The 17,145-nt window shown below is 43.5% G+C and overlaps 1 protein-coding gene across 2 annotated transcripts in view; it reads left to right on the forward strand.

The window, feature by feature from the left end:
• Positions 1-17,145, forward strand: part of LOC139444952 (uncharacterized) — a 43,417-nt gene continuing 26,272 nt past the window's right edge. The window contains exon 1 of one of the 2 annotated variants that reach the window (XM_071225974.1): positions 1-185. The gene's annotated coding sequence lies outside the window, so the exon portion shown is untranslated. The other variant, XM_071225975.1, reaches the window with a different exon arrangement.

Raw genomic sequence — 17,145 nt, forward strand, 5'->3', positions numbered from 1 at the left:
GGCTGTTACTAATACAGTTGTCGACATAATCCCATGAGGGGAACGGAAGTTAATTACTAATACAGAAGTCGACATATGCCCACCAGGGGAGCGGAAGGCTGTTACTAAATCAGGACCTGACTCTATCTACGCTCAGATTTCTTGCCTCCTTTCAGCGAGTAGGATCCTGTTTTCGACCTAACCAGGTGAGTGCTTGTTCACCCTGTCACTCCCATGTGCACCAGATCCCCGTCTCTGTGGACCTAGACTAACACATAGTCAATGTGACGGGACGACTGTGGAATGTACAGCCAGGGGTATGGTATATTTGGTCGATTCTATTAGATACGATGGGAATGTGAAGATATCTGTTTTCATTTTCCTATTTCATGTAATCGTAATTGGTAGCCTGCCCGGTGTATGCATTGGATAAAATATAAACAATATGGCGTAAACATCTTGACATAATCGGTGTTATCGCTTGAAAATCAGGGTCAGGTTAATGAAGATTGATACTCCAAGACGGTCTTGTTTGGAACATATATTGAAAAACAAGTTCTACGTTACTTTAAGGAATATCACAGTGTGAGGTTTAACAGTAATCTGTGCGTGCTACATTACTGTGCCCTGCGTTTATCACCATGTCACCTGCAGGGACATGAATTGATCACAACGCTCTGAAACTGTGACACGGAAATATTTTCTCTCTCATTGATACAACTGATCCCAGCCAAGGCCATTTCTCTGTGAGAGAGAGCATTATACATTGTAAAGTACATTGAAACACGGCGCACCTTTACAGTATTGTGCCGGATAGAGTGTGGAGAGGGAACCCCATGCATAAAATACCCACATCTATATAATAACGTGACACGGTTACCATTCACAACAGAGATTTGGTTGACTTGGTTTCTGAGTGAGTGAGTGAGTGAGTGAGTGAGTGAGTGAGTGAGTGAGTGAGTGAGTGAGTGAGTGAGGTTTACCGCCGCTTTGAACAGTGTTTCACTTATACCACGTCATGTCTGTTTAGTGGGTGGATGTTGGGTGGGTGGTGGAGGATGCTTGGTTGGTGGCTTGTGGAGGGTGGTAGGTGGGTGGTGGAGGGTGGGTGGTGGAGGGTGGGTGGTGGTGGGAAGGTCATGGAGAGTGGGTGGTGAGTTGGTGGTGTTAGGGTGGTGGAGGGTGGGAGGCGGGTGGATGGCGGTAGGGTGGATAAAATAAAAACAGGCTGATAACACAACCTTGTCTGACTCCACTTAACTATTAAAAGAATTACTCATTTTGTGTTGGATACTCTTACAGCTGCTTTTATATTTGAATATGTATTTCTCAGTACAGAGAATAATTTACCATGAACGCCTTTAATAATTATTGAATACCAAAGTCGTTTCCTATTAACAGAATCAAATTCTTTCTTAAAGTTTACATAAATACAATAAAAACACCCGCCGCTTTTAGAAGAATACTTTTGTACAAGACATTGCAAAGTGAAAATATTATCCGTTGTATAATCGCCCTTCCTTAATCCTGCCTTGTCCTCAGGTACACTGTTAAAGTGATCAGAAAAACGTTTAAGACGCGCATTTAGAATAGAGGAGAATAACTTACCGAAAATATCCATCAAAGATATGCCTCTATAATTGTTGACACAGTCAAAGCTTTCTTTTTATGGGGTGGTACAATAACACTCTTAGCCCATTCGGAAGGAAAATTGCCCGTTGACAAAATATTATTATACATAACTAACAAATATCATGGAATTAAAGCAGAACTGCAACATTGGATCATCTCAGCCTTAATACCATCTGGTCCTCCAGCTTCACACTGCTTCAGATTTCTTGTGGATGATTCGATCTCTTCCTGTGTAATATCTCCATTAAGAATATTATTTACATCATCATCAGTACAGAAATCACACAATTGTTTATTCTGGTTATTTAATATAATCGACCTGCTCAATAATATCCGAGTCAACAAGTATATCAGTATGGTTTAAAATATTCTTAAAATAATCAAACCAATCTTCTTGGCAAATCCTGTTGGAAACAGGACTACAACTTGTCTTGTTTGTCAATGCACTTATCATTTTCGCCACTAAAAATCCGAACACGAGTCTTTTCGTATTCTAATCTCTTCTTACTGCTGAATTATAAAGACCTGTAACCTTCCTTAATGTAGACTATTTAGAGAGAATATCCCTATCACCAGTAACTCTAAACTTGTCTAATACATTAAACCTTTCAGTCTTCATATCCTCACCGCCTCTATCGTACCGTTTTTCTCCAGATTTACGTTTTGATTTTCCAGCTCTAGAAAGTAATCCGCATGAAATCGAACCATTATGTACAGCATTGGTCAAAGATATAGCAGCTAAATCCACATTTAATTACAATAAATGCATCAACTCACCCATGTGAAGTGCAGACAATGACTCAGAAACATTATGTTTAAAGGCATCACCTGTTTCATTTCTCGACGTATATCTAGGAATATTATTTACATGCATTACATCAACATTATCGACCTGGCTGTCACATCCATGGAGGGTAAGTATGATAGGAAAGTGATCTGATTCACTAAATTCAGAAATGTTGTAAAATAAACTGGTTTAGCATAGTACATAATCAACCAAACTAGCGCCACCCTCCTTTAAAAAAGTAAATTATCTGTCCTTATCCCCAGCAAATCGTCCATTTAAAAAATGACAGCAAACGTTCAACAAAAGTCTACCAGATCCCTCCCGTATTCATTGTAATACACACATTATCTCTGATACTGCGTAGGGGCGGTCGGGTAGCGTATCTCTTTCACAATACGTAACTGACCTGTAAGGCTCTGGACAGATGTATTGACATTGTCCAGCTTATTGTGAAGGACCTTGTTGGATTCCGTGATGTCCTCGATTCTCGCAGTCAATCTCCGAATGGCCCCGAAAACTGGGTCATTTTTGTTTTGTTTTGGATCAGTCAAAAGCATTTGTTTGCTGGCGCCACTGTTGATCCTCGCATGGCTTATCAATTGGTCCTGGATATAACTGATAGCTGTCTTGCGACCAATCTAGTCGTGATGTATAGGATAAAGACCGACTCCTCGGTTATGCTTGGGGATGTAAAACCCGAGGCGACAGGGGAGAGGAAATGTAAGACCGAGGGCGAAGCCCCGAGGTCTTACATTTCCGATCCCCGATCGCCTAGTGTTTTACATCCCCAAGCATAACCGAGGAGGAGTGTTTTATCTAGCTTAGAAACCGTGGGGAAACTGGTAGCCTAGTGGTTAAAGCGTTCGCTCGTCACGCCGAAGACCCTGGTTCGAATCCCGACATGGGTACAATGTGTGAAGCCCATTTCTGGTGTCCCCCCGCCGTGATATTGCTGGAATATTGCTAAAAGTGGCGTAAAACCAAACTCACTCACATTCACTCTGATACTGCGGGGCACGTCAAATACGCCCGATACATACTCCATGTCTTCTAAACATGGAAAAAATCTGTTGTTGTCGTCCATAATAAAATCAGATTACCTCACCGTGCGTTATAGTCACCAGGAAGAATAATTCGCAATCTTGATGTGATTGTGATCATATAACACAGCAGACAAGATCTTATCTAAGTACTCTATACCCTTATGGATTCTATCGTCTGTCATTACTGAAGTATTTACAGGATATATACAAAACCAATAAGTAAATTACTTGCTAGATTAAGTATGCTCTTATCCGATAACAGAAATATCATGTCTGTGTGGTCAATGATGACACTGCGCAGACCATGTAATAGTGAAGTGTGGACACACACAGACACGCCCCCCTTGCTAGTTATACTTTGTAGTTTGTGTAGACTTTGTACACGGGAACATAGTCTCTATGCCTTACTTGGTGCAGTTGTTCCCTGTCTCTACAAGACCAAGATACTGTGATCAGTGCAGAAATACTTGAAGCTGTCATTACCTAGCTGACCGCCTCCGTGGTCTAGTGGTAAAGCGTCCGCCCGGAGAGCGGAAGGTCCGGGGTTAGATCCCCGGCCGCGTCATACCAAAAGACGTTAAAAGATGGTACTTGTTGTTACCCTGTCTGGCGCTCGGCATTCAGGGGTTAAAGCAAGGACTGGTCTGCTCGGAGTCAGTAAGTATACTGTGTCTGAGTGGGGTATTCATCTTAAATTGCGGCATGGTATCTCAGTGTGCTAGCACTATAAATCGGCATCAGTCCGGCCTAGTACAGGCAGCCACACACACACATACACGTGCATGCACGTCGCTATATAAGTGCAATAATCTTGGACGCGACGTTAAACTCAATTACACCTCACTTCACGTCATTATCTAGCTTATTTTTCAAACCGTTCACGTTCCAACACATGTTAGACAGGTCATTGGTGTTGACAATTTCATTGTCACGCAAAGCCGGGTTGCACTCGTATCTGTGTTGACTGGCGTTGAAATTGACATCGGGTTGTGAGTCTGCACGTAAAGTTCCTTCCCCGTTGTCAGCCTGATTCAAAACAACAACCTCGCCCTTGTCAATATCATAGGTGTACACACACCTGTCAATATACAACTTGTCAAATCTTTGATAAGCTCGTTGGTCATTTCTCCTGGCCTCAATCATCATCGATTTCAGATATCTCCTCTTCTCTCTCACTCTCCTCGAGAAGTTCGCTAATCCATGTGCCCTTTAATTTCTTGGCTGATGTAAATATGCCTCGTCTCTGGTGATCATCGGGGATTAAAGCTATTATCGCCTTACCTCCCATGGTCCTGAGCTCGATTGATCACTATCTTAGAGTCATAAAGTTCCAGCAGATCTTTAAGGATTTTTCTGGGACTTTTCATCCCAGGTTTCATCTGGTCCAGATTCGGGTTCACCTAGTCTGTCTTACAAACCCTGATACAAATACAGCCCATGCAAGTCTATAATGTTTGGCAAGTCTAGATTTCTGCAGTACCTGAAAATGAAGTGAGTCTCTGGGCTCCTTTTTATTATATTTTTATTAAGATAATTTAAAAACTGTTTTTTTTCTGTACGTTATGTTCATTTCAGACACTAGGTGTTATTCTTGGGTACACAGTGAAATATCACTCTCGATCGTCTGCTTTGATTTTCAAGGTAGTCCAGTTTATATTCGAGTTTATAAACATATTCCAGCTCCAAATGTTCCGATCTCTCTTTCACAATACGTAACTGACCTGTAAGGCTCTGGACGGATGTATTGACATTGTCCAGCGTATTGTGAAGGACCTTGTTGGATTCCGTGATGTCCTCGATTCTCGCAGTCAATCTCCGAATGGCCCCGAAAACTGGGTCATTTTTGTTTTGTTTTGGATCAGTCAAAAGCATTTGTTTGCTGGCGCCACTGTTGATCCTCGCATGGCTTATCAATTGGTCCTGGATATAACTGATAGCTGTCTTGCGACCAATCTAGTCGTGATGTATAGGATAAAGACCGACTCCTCGGTTATGCTTGGGGATGTAAAACCCGATCCCCGATCGCCAAGTGTTTTACATCCCCAAGCATAACCGAGGAGGAGTGTTTTATCTAGCTTAGAAACCGTGGGGAAACTGGTAGCCTAGTGGTTAAAGCGTTCGCTCGTCACGCCGAAGACCCTGGTTCAATTCCCGACATGGGTACAACGTGTGAAGCACATTTCTGGTGATGTTGACGTGGTATTGTTGGAATATTGCTAAAAGCGGCGTAAAACCATACTCACTCCATGCGACAAACACCCTACCCTGCCATGTGATGGACGGCTGACCATGACGCCATGATGTACACGGGTGTGGACAGAGGTCACTCGTAGCAATAATGTAGAGGTCAGATCCCATCCTCTATCTCAATCAAACTGTCTAATGAAAATCAAGGGCGGGTATGTAGAGACCGTGAAAACCACAAAAAGTCAGGGGTCAGGTTTACTGAAGTGCGAGCCCTCGGGTGTAGAGGAGTGGTCAGATCCTGGTCAGGGAGATACCAAGCTGTTGCGCATGTGCAGGAGTTTACGTCGAAGCGGGATATTATCTTCTGGAACAGTGACGGTGAAAATTAAAATGTATGTTTAAATACCATTCATATCCTCAACAGAAGCATCCTCCTCGGATACTGGAGCATTTATGCTTCACATGTATCCGCCCATCTCACCTACGTGCATCCTCTTCTTATAAAACAACAAGGCACAGATATCAAATGAATGTTTGCATTGGATTAAACAGATATTGCATCATTTGATCGAATGCTACAGTTCGCTACTGATATAACATGAACTGTGTCAGTGTGGAGTTATTGATTAGCCTTATCATAGCCTCATACACCTGAGCGTTGTAATGATAGTATAAAAGTGCCGACGTCGTGCTGGCAATGTAACCGTGACTGACGTGGATATAGTTATCTTCATGCTGGTCGTGACAGTTGAGTCATCTAGTGACAACGATGGTGGTACTGACCCACTTTCCCTCTGATAAGAACGATATCGTTCATCTAATCATGCTGACTAGTGTCTGACACAATCAGGAAGTAACTGGTAAGTTACATAACATCTTAGCACTGACAATGATTCAGAACGTGGAAACCGATACTGATAAAATGAAATCAAGTTTCATTTCCTTGGTTACTGTTGCTGAACATCTGTCACATACACCTCCCTCATACACCTGTCACATACATCTGTAAAATACACCAGCCTCATACACCTGTCTCATACACCTGTCACATACACCTGCCACATACACCTGCCACATACACCAGCCTCATACACCTGCCTCATACACCTGTCACATACACCTGCCACATACATCTGTAAAATACACCAGCCTCATACACCTGTCTCATACACCTGTCACATACACCTGCCACATACATCTGTAAAATACACCTGCCTCATACACCTGTCTCATACACCTGTCACATACACCTGCCTCATACACCAGTCTCATACACCTGTCACATACACCTGCCTCATACACCTGTCACATACACCTGCCTCATACACCTGTCACATACACCTGCCACATACATCTGCCTCATACACCAGCCTCATACACCTGCCTCATACACCTGTCACATACACCTGCCACATACATCTGTAAAATACACCAGCCTCATACACCTGTCTCATACACCTGTCACATACACCTGTCTCATACACCTGTCACATACACCTGCCTCATACACCTGTCTCATACACCTGCCACATACACCTCCCTCGTACACCTGTCTCATACACCTGTCTCATACACCTGTCTCATACACCTGTCTCATACACCTGTCACATACACCTGCCTCATACACCTGTCACATACACCTGCCACATACATCTGTAAAATACACCAGCCTCATACACCTGTCTCATACACCTGTCACATACACCTGCCTCATACACCTGTCACATACACCTGCCTCATACACCTGCCTCATACACCTGCCTCATACACCTGCCTCATACACCTGTCACATACACCTGTCACATACACCTGCCTCATACACCTGCCTCATACACCTGCCTCATACACCTGCCTCATACACCTGTCTCATACACCTGTCTCATACACCTGCCTCATACACCTGCCACATACACCTGCCTCATACACCTGCCACATACACCTGCCACATACACCTCCCTCGTACACCTGTCTCATACACCTGTCTCATACACCTGTCTCATACACCTGTCTCATACACCTGCTTCATACACCTGCCACATACACCTGCCTCATACACCTGCCACATACACCTGCCACATTCACCTCCCTCGTACACCTGTCTCATACACCTGTCTCATACACCTGTCTCATACACCTGTCTCATACACCTGTCTCATACACCTGCCACATACACCTGCCTCATACACCTGCCACATACACCTGCCTCATACACCTCCCTCGTACACCTGTCTCATACACCTGCCTCATACACCTGTCTCATACACCTGTCTCATACACCTGCCTCATACACCTGCCACATACACCTGCCTCATACACCTGCCACATACACCTGCCACATACACCTCCCTCGTACACCTGTCTCATACATCTGTCACATACACCTGCCTCATACACCTGTCTCATACACCTGCCTCATACATCTGTCACATACACATGCCACATACATCTGTCACATACACCTGCCTCATACACCTGCTCATACACCTGCCTCATACAACTGTCACATACACCTGCCTCATAAACCTACTCATACACCTGCCACATACATCTATCACATACACCTGCCTCATACACATGCCACATACATCTGTCACATACACCTGCCTCATACACATGCCACATACATCTGTCACATACACCTGCTCATACACCTGCCTCATACATCTGTCACATACACATGCCACATACATCTGTCACATACACCTGGCTCATACACCTGTCTCGTACACCTGCCTCATACACCTCCCTCATACACCTGCCACATACACCTGCTTCATACACCTGCCACATACACCTGCCACATACACCTGTCTCGTGCACCTGTCTCGTTCACCTGCCACATACACCTGCCTCATACACCAGCCTCATACACCTGCCTCATACACCTGTCTCATACACCTGCCTCATACACCTCCCTCATACACCTGCCTCATACACCTGTCTCATACACCTGCCTCATACACCTGCCACATACACCTGCCACATACACCTGTCTCGTGCACCTGCCACATACACATGCCACATACACCTTTCTCGTGCACCTGTCTCGTGCACCTATCACAACGTTATTGCAAGACGACGTCGATATCGGACTGAACATGTGGGGTTATCAATGTGCTTACACTTTGTTCAGCTTTTAGTCACGTGGGGTCAGATTTAATTGTAAATAAACAGCCGCGCATCATCAACGGACTTCGGCTGACAGGGTCAGGGGGTACTAACACACCCACCAACAGGGGACACACCCATCAACAGGGGACACACCCATCAGCAGGGGATACTAACACACCCATCAACAGGGGATACTAACACACCCACCAACAGGGGATACTAACACACCCATCAACAGGGGATACTAACACACCCATCAACAGGGGATACTAACACACCCACCAACAGGGAATACTAACACACCCACCAACAGGGGATACTAACACACCCATCGACAGGGGATACTAACATACCCATCAACAGGGGATACTAACACACCCATCAAAAGGGGATACTAACACACCCACCAACAGGGGATACACCCACCAACAGGGGATACTAACACACCCATCGACAGGGAATACTAACACACCCACCAACAGGGGATACTAACACACCCATCGACAGGGAATACTAACACACCCACCAACAGGGGATACTAACACACCCATCGACAGGGAATACTAACACACCCACCAACAGGGGATACTAACACACCCACCAACAGGGGATACTAACACACCAATCAACAGGGGATACTAACACACCCACCAACAGGGGATACTAACATACCCATCAGCAGGGGATACTAACACACCAATCAACAGGGGATACACCCACCAACAGGGGATACACCCATCAACAGGGGATACTAACACACCCATCAGCAGGGGATACTAACACACCCATCAACAGGGGATACTAACACACCCATCAACAGGGGATACTAACACACCCATCAACAGGGGACACTAACACACCCACCAACAGGGGATACACCCATCAACAGGGGATACTAACACACCCATCAGCAGGGGATACTAACACACCCATCAACAGGGGATACTAACACACCCACCAACAGGGGATACTAACACACCAATCAACAGGGGATACACCCACCAACAGGGGATACACCCATCAACAGGGGATACTAACACACCCATCAGCAGGGGATACTAACACACCCATCAACAGGGGATACTAACACACCCATCAACAGGGGATACTAACACACCCATCAACAGGGGACACTAACACACCCACCAACAGGGGATACTAACACACCCATCAACAGGGGATACTAACACACCCATCAACAGGGGATACTAACACACCCATCAACTCTGCTGCCTGCATAACGGTACGTGCCATACCCAACTACATGTATACTGTATTTAGGTGGCATTTTAGAAGGTATTGACTTTTGGACTTCAACTTTTTATATCATATCAAATGCCAGGATACGGTGCATACATATGCTGTATTAGTATATTGTCACCAGGCCGCATTTAACAGGAAAAAATAATTGAAGACACTTTGAAACTGGCAGTGGTGTATGGCTAGTATATATGTGTAAGTTGACCAGCAGTGTTATTGGGCTAGTATATATGTGGAAGTTGACCAGCAGTGTTATTGGGCTAGTATATATGTGTAAGTTGACCAGCAGTGATACTGGGCTCGTATATATGTGGAAGTTGACCAGCAGTGATACTGGGCTAGTATATATGTGGAAGTTGACCAGCAGTGATACTGAGCTAGTATATATGTGGAAGTTGACCAGCAGTGATACTTGGCTAGTATATATGTGGAAGTTGACCAGCAGTGATACTGGGCTAGTATACATGTGGAAGTTGACCAGCAGTGATACTTGGCTCGTATATATGTGGAAGTTGACCAGCAGTGATACTGGGCTAGTATATATGTGGAAGTTGACCAGCAGTGATACTGGACTAGTATATATGTGGATGTTGACCAGCAGTGATACTGGGCTAGTGTATATGTGTAAAATGACCAGCAGTGATACTGGGCTCGTATATATGTGGAAGTTGACCAGCAGTGATACTGGGCTCGTATATATGTAGGAGTTGACCAGCAGTGACATTGGGCTAGTATATATGTGGAAGTTGACCAGCAGTGATACTGGGTTCGTATATATGTAGGAGTTGACCAGCAGTGATACTCGGCTCGTATGTACAGTGTATGTGGAAGTTGACCAGCAGTGGTACTGGGCTAGTATATATGTGGAAGTTGACCAGCAGTGATACTGGACTAGTATATATGTGGATGTTGACCAGCAGTGATACTGGGCTAGTGTATATGTGTAAAATGACCAGCAGTGATACTGGGCTCGTATATATGTGGAAGTTGACCAGCAGTGATACTGGGCTCGTATATATGTAGGAGTTGACCAGCAGTGACATTGGGCCAGTATATATGTGGAAGTTGACCAGCAGTGATACTGAGCTAGTATATATGTGGATGTTGCCCAGCAGTGATACTGAGCTAGCATATATGTGGATGTTGACCAGCAGTGATACTGGGCTAGTATATATATGTAAAATGACTACCAATGGTTTGGGGCTAGTATATATGTGGATGTTGACCAGCAGTGATACTGGGCTAGTATATATGTGTAAAATGACTACCAATGGTTTGGGGCTAGTATATGTGTGGAAGTTGACCAGCAGTGATATTGGGCTAGTATTTATGTGGAAGTTAACCAGCAGTGATATTTGGCTAGTATACATGTGGAAGTTGACCAGCAGTGATACTGAGCTAGTATATATGTGGAAGTTGACCAGCAGTGGTACTGGGCTAGTATATATGTGGAAGTTGCCCAGCAGTGATACTGGGCTAGTGTATATGTGGAAGTTGACCAGCAGTGGCATGGGGCTAGTATATATGCGTGAAATGACTAGCAGTGGTTTGGGGCTAGTATATATGTGGAAGTTGACCAGCAGTGATATGGGGCTAGTATATTTGTGGAAGTTGACCAGCAGTGATACTGGGCTAGTATATATGTGGAAGTTGACCAGCAGTGATACTGGGCTAGTATATATGTGGATGTTGACCAGCAGTGATACTGGGCTCGTATATATGTGGATGTTGACCAGCAGTGATACTGGGCTAGTATATATGTGGATGTTGACCAGCAGTGATACTGGGCTAGTATATATATATGTAAAATGACTACCAATGGTTTGGGGCTAGTATATATGTGGAAGTTGACCAGCAGTGATATGGGGCTAGTATATTTGTGGAAGTTGACCAGCAGTGATACTTGGCTAGTATATATGTGGAAGTTGACCAGCAGTGATACTGGGCTAGTATATATGTGGAAGTTGACCAGCAGTGATACTGGGCTAGTATATATGTGGATGTTGACCAGCAGTGATACTGGGCTAGTATATATATATGTAAAATGACTACCAATGGTTTGGGGCTAGTATATATGTGGAAGTTGACCAGCAGTGATACTGAGCTAGTATATATGTGGAAGTTAACCAGCAGTGATATTTGGCTAGTATACATGTGGAAGTTGACCAGCAGTGATACTGGGCTAGTATATATGTGGAAGTTGACCAGCAGTGATACTGGGCTAGTATATATGTGGAAGTTGATCAGCAGTGATGTTGGGCTAGTATATATGTGGAAGTTAACCAGCAGTGATACTGAGCTAGTGTATATGTGGATGTTGACCAGCATTGATACTGGGCTAGTATATATGTGTAAAATGACTAGCAGTGACATTGGGCTAGTATATATGTGGAAGTTGCCCAGCAGTGATATGGGGCTGATATATATGTGGAAGTTGCCCAGCAGTGATATTGGGCTAGTATATATGTGGAAATTGACCAGCAGTGATATTGGGCTAGTATATATGTGGAAATTGACCAGCAGTGATATTGGGCTAGTATATATGAGGAAGTTGCCCAGCAGTGATACTGGGCTAGTATATATGTGGAAGTTGATTAGCAGTGTTATTGGGCTAGTATATATGTGGAAGTTGATTAGCAGTGTTATTGGGCTAGTATATATGTGGAAATTGACCAGCAGTGATATTGGGCCCGTATATATGTGGAAGTTGACCGGCAGTGATATTGGGCGAGTAAATATGTGGAAGTTGACCAGCAGTGATTTTAGGCTAGTATATATGTGGAAGTTGACCAGCAGTGATATGGGGCTAGTATATATATGTGGAAGTTGACCGGCAGTGATTTAAGGCTAATATATATGTGGAAGTTGACCAGCAGTGATATTGGGCTAGTATATATGTGGAAGTTGCCCAGCAGTGATGTGTGGCCAGTTTATATTTGGAAAACGACTAGCAATGATATGGTGCTAGTATATATGTGAAAGTTGCCTAGAAGTGATGTGTGGCTAGTATATGTGTGTAAGTTGACCAGCAGTGATTCTGGGCTAGTATATGTGTGTAAGTTGACCAGCAGTGATTCTGGGCTAGTATATGTGTGTAAGTTGACCAGCAGTGACATTGAGCTAGTATATATGAGGAGGTTGACTGGCATTGTTTTGAGGCTAGTATATATGTGTAAGTTGACCAGCAGTGGTGTATGGCGAGTATTATGTGTAAGTTGACTAACAGTGGTGTGTGGCTAGAATTTATGTGGAAATGACGAGCAATGATATATAGCTAGTATATATGTGAAAGTTGACTAGCAGTGGTGTGTGGCTAGTATATATGTGGAAGTTGACTAGCAGAGGTGTGTGTCTAGTATATATGTGGAAGTTGACTAGCAGTGGTGTGTGGCTAGTATATATGTGGAAGTTGACTAGCGGAGGTATGTGGCTGGTATATATGTGGAAGTTGACTAGCAGAGGTGTGTGTCTAGTATATATGTGAAAGTTGACTAGCAGAGGTGTGTGGCTAGTATATATGTGGAAGTTGACTAGCAGAGGTGTGTGGCTAGTATATATGTGAAAGTTCACTAGCAGTGGTGTGTGGCTAGTATATATGTGGAAGTTGACTAGCGGAGGTATGTGGCTGGTATATATGTGGAAGTTGACTAGCGGAGGTATGTGGCTAGTATATATGAGGAAGCAATGGTATATCGTTACATTTTCGATGTGTTCTTTGAAATTTCTGCATTCTGATTAGTTGAATTGGTCACGTGTTGTTTCATTTTTATCATACCCTCCGTTCATTAGCTACTGACTTTGTAGGCGTGTCAAGTTATGTGCATAAATTAAACAGTCACCATCTACATGTCACGCCACAGCATGTTATTCTGTTTCGCAGTAAGGCGACGTTCACGTGTCTACCTTCCGTCTTTCTAACTTCACTTGAAATTATACAATTAATGGGGAACTAAACGCGATTCTCTTCTTAAATAAAAATAAGGAAACTATGGAATGTCCATGACCACGAATGTAGGAATGAATAATTAGCTATAGGAGCAAGTACGCACTTTACTATTTTAAGTACCACGAATATTGGTCTAAGACAACGAAAGTAAAAGTGTGTCTTGCGCCAACGAACGAAAAGCCTACTCTGGCGCGGATTCATACAGTTTGCACATCGGTTTTTCGATTCATATCTCAATGAACCGGAAAAAATACACAGTCAATCCTTAAGTGGCTAGAAAAAATGTAGAATTTCACTAGCGATGGTGTCAGGCTAGTATGTGTGGAAGTTGACTAGCAGAGGTGTGTGTCTAGTATATATGTGGAAGTTGACTGGCAGAGGTGTGTGTCTAGTATATGTGTGGAAGTTGACTAGCAGAGGTGTGTGTCTAGTATATATGTGGAAGTTGACTAGCAGAGGTGTGTGTCCAGTATATGTGTGTAAGTTGACTAGCAGAGGTGTGTGTCTAGTATATATGTGGAAGTTGACTAGCAGAGGTGTGTGTCTAGTATATGTGAAAGTTGACTAGCAGAGGTGTGTGTCTAGTATATGTGTGGAAGTTGACTAGCAGAGGTGTGTGTCTAGTATATATGTGGAAGTTGACTGGCAGAGGTGTGTGTCTAGTATATGTGTGGAAGTTGACTAGCAGAGATGTATGTGTCTAGTATATGTGTGGAAGTTGACTAGCAGAGGTGTGTGTCTAGTATATGTGTGTAAGTTGACTGGCAGAGGTGTGTGTCTAGTATATGTGTGGAAGTTGACTAGCAGAGGTGTGTGTCTAATATATGTGGAAGTTGACTGGCAGAGTTGTGTGTCTAGTATATGTGTGGAAGTTGATTAGCAGAGGTGTGTGTCTAGTATATATGTGGAAGTTGACTAGCAGAGGTGTGTGTCTAGTATATATGTGGAAGTTGACTGGCAGAGTTGTGTGTCTAGTATATGTGTGGAAGTTGACTAGCAGAGGTGTGTGTCTGGTATATATGTGGAAGTTGAATAGCAGAGGTGTGTGTCTAGTATATATGTGGAAGATGACTAGCAGAGGTGTGTGTCTAGTATATGTGGATGTTGACTAGCAGAGGTGTGCGTCTAGTATATGTGTGTAAGTTGACTAGCAGAGGTGTGTGTCTAGTATATGTGTGGAAGTTGACTAGCAGAGGTGTGTGTCTAGTATATGTGTGGAAGTTGACTAGCAGAGGTGTGTGTCTTGTATATGTGTGTAAGTTGATTAGCAGAGGTGTGTGTCTAGTATATGTGTGGAAGTTGATTAGCAGAGGTGTGTGTCTAGTATATGTGTGGAAGTTGACTGGCAGAGGTGTGTGTCTAGTATATGTGGAAGCTGACTAGCAGAGTTGTGTGTCTAGTATATGTGTGGAAGTTGACTAGCAGAGGTGTGTGTCTAGTATATGTGGAAGTTGACTAGCAGAGGTGTGTGTCTAGTATATGTGTGGAAGTTGACTAGCAGAGGTGTGTGTCTAGTATATATGTGGAAGTTGACTAGCAGAGGTGTGTGTCTAGTATATGTGTGGAAGTTGACTAGCAGAGGTGTGTGTCTTGTATATGTGTGTAAGTTGACTAGCAGAGGTGTGTGTCTAGTATATGTGGAAGTTGACTAGCAGAGGTGTGTGTCTAGTATATATATGGAAGTTGACTAGCAGAGGTGTGTGTCTAGTATATGTGGAAGTTGACTGGCAGAGGTGTGTGTCTAGTATATGTGTGGGAGTTGACTAGCAGAGGTGTGTGTCTAGTATATGTGGAAGTTGACTAGCAGAGGTGTGTGTCTAGTATATGTGTGGAAGTTGACTAGCAGAGGTGTGTGTCTAGTATATATGTGGAAGTTGACTAGCAGAGGTGTGTGTCTAGTATATGTGTGGAAGTTGACTAGCAGAGGTGTGTGTCTAGTATATGTGTGTAAGTTGATTAGCAGAGGTGTGTGTCTAGTATATGTGTGGAAGTTGACTAGCAGAGGTGTGTGTCTGGTATATGTGTGTAAGTTGATTAGCAGAGGTGTGTGTCTAGTATATGTGTGGAAGTTGACTAGCAGAGGTGTGTGTCTTGTATATGTGTGTAAGTTGATTAGCAGAGGTATGTGTCTAGTATATGTGTGGAAGTTGACTAGCAGAGCTGTTTGTCTAGTATATGTGTGGAAGTTGACTAGCAGAGGTATGTGTCTAGTATATGTGTGTAAGTTGATTAGCAGAGGTGTGTGTCTAGTATATGTGTGGAAGTTGACTGGCAGAGGTGTGTGTCTAGTATATGTGGAAGTTGACTGGCAGAGGTGTGTGTCTAGTATATGTGTGGAAGTTGACTAGCAGAGGTGTGTGTCTAGTATATGTGTGGAAGTTGACTGGCAGAGGTGTGTGTCTAGTATATGTGGAAGTTGACTAGCAGAGGTGTGTGTCTAGTATATATGTGGTAGTTGACTAGCAGAGGTGTGTGTCTAGTATATGTGGAAGTTGACTAGCAGAGGTGTGTGTCTAGTATATGTGTGGAAGTTGACTAGCAGAGGTGTGTGTCTTGTATATGTGTGTAAGTTGATTAGCAGAGGTGTGTGTCTAGTATATGTGTGTAAGTTGATTAGCAGAGGTGTCTGTCTAGTATATATGTGGAAGTTGACTAGCAGAGGTGTGTGTCTAGTATATATGTGGAAGTTGACTAGCAGAGGTGTGTGTCTAGTATATATGTGGAAGTTGACTAGCAGAGGTGTGTGTCTGGTATATGTGTGTAAGTTGACTAGCAGTGGTAAGGGGCGACATTTTAGCTATTGCTGCAATGAAAATGCATCAAAATGCTTTGCAGACCATTGTGACGTCATTAGTTACCATGACGTCACAATCAAATGACATCACTAATGGCTCTGCTAGTGAAGCTGTTAGCAGTTCTTTTTACACATAAGACACTTAGGAGATAAACCTACTGTGTTTTCAATGTAGAGCTAGGTTACCTGTAGATTTAACCCTGCTAAATCGAATTTGGAACCGAACGCGCAGCACGAGGTTTCAAATGTTAAATTTAGCGCGGTTAAATCTACAGGTAACCTAGCTCTACATTGAAAACACAGTAGGTTTATCTCCATTCTACCATGACTAATTAAAACGCGAACTCTTTGGTGCTAGGAAATATACTGAGTGAAGCGGCATGGGTTGAGTTCAGTGTTTTGAGTG

This window comes from Haliotis cracherodii, unplaced genomic scaffold, assembly GCF_022045235.1.
Source record: "Haliotis cracherodii isolate W230 unplaced genomic scaffold, xgHalCrac1.p SCAF_6, whole genome shotgun sequence".
In the NCBI taxonomy this organism is placed as follows: Eukaryota; Metazoa; Mollusca; class Gastropoda; order Lepetellida; family Haliotidae; genus Haliotis; species Haliotis cracherodii.